Raw genomic sequence first — 6,022 nt, 5'->3', positions numbered from 1 at the left:
GGTTGGCGGTACAAAGGTGGTCACTATGGGCAAGTAGTCTTTATATAAAGGTGGTCACTAACATAGGGTTGGCGGTACAAAGGTGGTCACTATAGGCAAGTAGGTTTTATATAAAGGTAGTCACTAACATAGGGTTGGCGGTACAAAGGTGGTCACTATGGGCAAGTAGGTTTTATATAAAGGTGGTCACTAACATAGGGTTGGCGGTTCATTCCTTGTAAACTTTACTAATCCCCTAACCAAATTCCAATAACATGTGTTGATTATGCACAGTATGCAAATTAAGCAATTAGTTTGTTCGAATTTCAATCCAAAACTATTCATGTCTTTAATTGTTTCATATACTAAGTCTTATTGAAATGCAATAAAAATTGGTTTTAAAAAAATGGGTAATTAGTATGCAAATTAAGCAATTATTATGCATAGAGTCAACAAATTAGGTCTGTGCATTGTTCTGGGCATATATATATACCAAGTTTCATTATAATGTGATTATTAATTCTTAAAAAAGTTCCTGAAATATTGAAGGAAAAGCTGAAAATTGTCTAATTATTAAGTTAATCAGGTAATTAATATGCACAGATTTAACCTCAAACTGAGCATATCTGTGCATTGCCCTGTCAAATCAGATTGACATTGAACTGTTGAATAATACTAAAACTGTTATATGCGCTAAAATGAACGCACATGCAAACAAACTCGCGAGTCGTATTCTCGCACTGTTCAAAATCAGCAGCGCTGTTTACCACGCCCTCTTGCGATGGAAATAAATTATCTTTTGTTTTCGGTTTTGTTTTGGTTCCTGGTAAAAAACAACAACAATCAATGCTCTACTGGCTCGCAAGAATGAACCAACACTGACCCTTTTGCGCCATCCTTTCTTCCTTGTCCACATAAAATATACTACATTAAATGGATAAATCCTTACCCTCACAGCCCATCTCTTAACCCCCCCCCCCCAATCGGCTGGCGAGTTCACCGGAGTGAAAGCATCCGCCAGTCGTCAGTCGCCTGTCAATCCGCCTGTCAAAAATAATTTTTTGTTCATACAAAATTGAAATGTTCATGCGGATGTGGAAACTATTAAAATAATTAGTTAGATCGCAGTTACATGCTCGAGTCAAAATATAGATTTTTTTTTTTATAAATAAATGTTTATCAGTATTGCTATATTATTATTATATCTACCGGTATATTTTGACTCGAGCATGTGACTGCGATCCTAAATAATAATAGTTTTCACATCCGCATGAACCAGCGATTATAAATTTTAATTTTGTATGAACAAATACCAATTTATGATTGGCGAGTGCGACTGGCAGATACCAGTAACCAGTGTGAAGTTGGCACGCAATAAGAGCACGCAATAGAAGTTGGCACGCAATAAGAGCATCGAATATTAACAGGCTGACAATACTCTCGAATATTAACAGCCTCGTTCGCTTTCAATTTAAATTGCTCATTCAATATTATAAAAAAAAAAATCATAGTTTTACTAATTATAAACTAGTTTAAGACGACCAAACAAAAAACATTGGTTATATATATTGCGTTTCATGATCGATGCCCATGTATGAGCAATATTTCACGTTTTGGCACAACGGATGCAATATTATTTGTAATTAAAATCAGCTGAAGTCACTTTAAAAAAAAGTTATTTTTGATTATTATAAATCAATCGAGAGAAGACTAATAGCAGATTAAAATAATATTAGTCACAATCCGGCACAAAATGTTGCCACTCTATAACCACGCCCTAAACTTGGCCTATATTTCACGTTTTTGGCAAAAAAATCGATTAATTCATTCAGTCAAAGCGGCTGCAGTCACATCAAAAACAAATTTATTTTCGAATATTATATATCAATCGAGAGAGGGCTAATAGTAGATTAAAATAATATTAGTCACTGTCTGGCACAAAACGTTGTCACTCTACAATCACGCCCTAAACTTGGCCTATATTTCACGTTTTTAGCTCAAAAATTCGTTATTTCATTCAATCTAAACGGCTGCAGCCACGTTGTCACTTGTAGCCACGCTCTAAACTTGGTCTATATTTAACGTTTTTGGAACAGAAATTTGTTATTTCATTCTGATTCAGTCAAATCGGAAGCCAAGTTTAGGGCGTGGTTACAGAGTGGCAACGTTTTGTGCCGGACAGTGACTAATATTATTTTAATCTACTATTAGATCTCTCTCGATTGATATATAATATTCGAAAATAAATTTGTTTTTGATGTGACTGTAGCCGCTTTGACTGAATGAATTAATCGATTTTTTTGCCAAAAACGTGGGAAATAGGCCAAGTTTAGGGCGTGGCTACAGAGTTAAATCGTTTTGTGCCGGATTGTGACTAACATTATTTTCATCTACTATTAGTCCTCTCTCGATTGATATATAATATTGGAAAATAAATTTGTCTTTAAAGTGACTGCAGCCGTTTAGATTAAATGAAAAAACGAATTGTTGTGCCAAAAACGTGAAAAATAGGCCAAGTTTAGGGCTTGGTTACAGAGTGACAACGTTTTGTGCCGGATTGTGACTAATATTATTTTAATCTGTTGTTAGTCTTCTCTCGATTGATATATAATAATCAAAAATAACTTTTTGTTTAAAGTGACTGCAGCTGATTTTAATCACAAATAATATTGCATCCGTTGTGCCAAAACGTGAAATATTGCTCATACATGGGCATCGATCGTGAAACGCAATATATATATTCAATTTCTTTTGTTTGTTCGCCTCAAACTAATATATAATGTGTAAAACTATGATTGTTTTGTTTTTTTATAATATCGAATGAGCAACTTAAATTGAAAGCGAACGAGGTTGTTAATTTCGATGGTACTGTCAGCCTGTTATTATTCGATGGTACTGTCAGCCAAGTACACTGTGATAGAGTTTAGCACTTGTATGGCTTCGTTGTATTTTCGTTGAAGATACTTACCAAAAACAAGAAATTTGGTTACCAAATATGATTATTTTAGTCATACCACGAATGTGCAGCAAAAAAAACGCCAAACAACGCCGTTTACGCTTTTTTATTGCGTGATTTTATTGCGTGCCAACTTCTATTGCGTGCTCTTATTGCGTGCCAACTTCACACTGGTCTGGCAGATGACTTCACTCTGGTGAGAGTTCCCGGGTCAAGGGTCACAGCCCGACAACGGGACCCAGCTGTTGCCACTTTGCTGCGTGCTCGGCTCGAGACTAAATATTTCAACATTTTTAATTAAAGCACCATCGCAGTGTACTGAAAGTGTGACTAATATTCACGTGAGTACCATTTTAATACAAAACTTTCATGCTAAAACCGATAACTCAGTCTTCAAGTGAAGTAGTACTGTGGGGTGACGTTGGTTGGCGAAGATTTCAACTTAATTCGTCTACCTGACAGGGTTGCAGTCGTACGCGTTCACCAGGGTATAAACACCGAATGCATAGTAGTTAATAATAAAATCGGATTGCTATTATGACAATGTATGTAAGTCAAAAACACATTTTTCAATGAAGTAATAAACAACCTGAGCTGTAAAAAAGGGGCGTAACTCATGTCACGACTCACTTGCCCTCTAAACAGATTGTGGCGTTGGTGTAGGGTCCGTAGTTATCTCTCAGGAATACGATCTTATCGATAAAATCAGTACGTACCAAGTTTCTTGAGCATGTATGAGACAGTTTGGTTGCACTTGTGTACTCTGAGACTTTGGACCCGGGTCAATGAAAGTTTCCAGTTATCAGATTAAGGGCAATCACTCTATGATAAGTTGTACCCACATAGAGTACATATTAATTCAATTGATTGCATTGTTCCATGTATTATTTTAACATGAGTATTTTATAATTAAATAACGGGAACTGTGACAGTCACGTCTTGTTATTTCTATGTTGTACACTGTACCTACGCCATAAACCTAATGCCAAGACACTTGCTGTAAAATCTGTATTAGAAACCGCGGCTTCTATTAAAATGGTACAATGCAACAGAGGGGATGCGGCTTCTAATAGAGCATCTACACATATGAGAAATGATGAATTTTTGGTTCTCAATTATTCAAAAAAAATGGGTGCGACTTCTATTAGGGATGCGGCTTCTAATACAGATTTTACGGTAATTCAAAATTATCAAAAAGTAACTTACCATGACATCATAGTTTGTTAATTAATGCGTACGTAACAAAAACTGCATCCATGGTAACGGTAATCCTTTATTCACTAGTTCGCTATATTCAGACAATCTGAATAAAGTACTGTAGAATACTTTATTTTCGCTCGTAATTAATTTTCGCTGAAAGAATGATTCATTGAAAATAAAATCTAGTGAATATTCTTTTTTTATATATATTTTACATTCCACTCTTCAAAAATCAGTGAAAATAAATTCCATACAAAGCACCCAAAAAGTCTATTCAGCAAAAATAAATTCCAGCTAAAATAAAATATTTAACAGTATTTGGTATGTACAATTTGTATCACGAAAACTGTATTTTCAAGAGATTTCAACGGGACCCTATTCTATAACAAATGCCTGATTAGTAAACCGGCCTTAAGAGTGACAAGGCCGTGAATTTTGTTGGTGGAGAGAACAAGAAAAAACTAAAAAATTCTCGACTGCAAGTGTTGTCGTTGGGGTATGTGAATAAAATATTTGATAAAAACCTATTTCCTCAACCTCTCCTGATTTTAAATGGGAAACCGTTCATTACTGCCCCGCAGTACCAACATTAAACTTGATAGACAAAAATGTAAAAACTTAAAACACAAAGCTATTTTACAGATAATTTGTATCATATTAAATAGAACAGTTTGAAATACGTACACGTCATCCCGTGGATTGCAAAAAGTTGTTTTTCATAATAGATCTAGGATTACATTCGTGCCTTGATACACATTATTATTGTAGTGTGAAACCTACAATATTTACCCAGCATTCCTGGGCTAAAATTAATTGTGTGTGTCTGGTAACATTGAAAACAATGTTGGGTAGTTTGGTTGAAATAACTTTTTATTTTATAAACATTAATTTATGACACACTGAATATTGTAAACTGAACTTTATTTGGCATCAAGGGGGGGCGGGACGCTGCTGGGACAATGTGCCTGTACAAAGTTGAAAATGACTGACTGCCTAACAAACTGTAACTAAGCTATCTAAGATAACGTGTCCCACAGCGGGCCCCCCAGATAGGTCAGTTAGTGACAGTACTAATGACCTTTAGCACCTGGTAACAAAACATACAGAAAACTTCTTAAAAACAAACTGTGATAAAGATAAATAAATGTTAACTATTAGTAATCAGTAATGATTATGAGGTGAAGCTGTGGTAGCTGAGATAAGACTACCTGGTAGAACAGCGAAGGCTATTGACTACCTGAGGTAAGTAAGTTATCAATAGTGCTGCAGAGGCTGCACATACTAGCAGAGACAGCGTAAGCCGAGACCACGTAAAGGTTAATAAGGCAGCGGAAGCTGCCTGGCAAGGTAGAAATGGTGGAAGCCATAGCTACAAGTATGGTAGGTTAATATACATGAGGATGAAAATAAATACATACTATAAATAAACTAAGAGAAAACACTTTGGTGAACTATATACACAAGGATGACAAAAATAAATACTAAAAATATACTAGGAAAATAAATCTTGGGGGAACAAATGAGTATACTCCACTAATACAAAGCCCCCGAAATATGCTGCAATAAATAATTGCAGCAATGCCCCCAAGATGAAATTTAAGCGTGATCATAACAGCTGTTGCTCAATACTATTTTTGGGATTCATAATTATAAATATTTACATGATAATGTGAAACTTATGAGATATGCTACCCAATATTCAACCAGGCTCAGTCGACCAAGGCTCTCAAAATCAACATCATGTAGTTAGTATCAGTGCATGGCTATGAATATAAAATGGTCTCCATAATTGCATGTACTTGACTGCTTTTTGATGGTCAACCTTATGTCACACCTTGTTTTCACGCCCAATTTAATTAGCTAATATTTTACAGATTAGGAGATTTG

Source organism: Saccoglossus kowalevskii, chromosome 18 (genome assembly GCF_978046115.1).
Source record: "Saccoglossus kowalevskii chromosome 18, keSacKowa6.1, whole genome shotgun sequence".
NCBI classification, from domain to species: domain Eukaryota; kingdom Metazoa; phylum Hemichordata; class Enteropneusta; family Harrimaniidae; genus Saccoglossus; species Saccoglossus kowalevskii.
The sequence above is the reverse complement of the archived record's forward strand: the minus strand, read 5'-3'. Positions refer to the sequence as shown.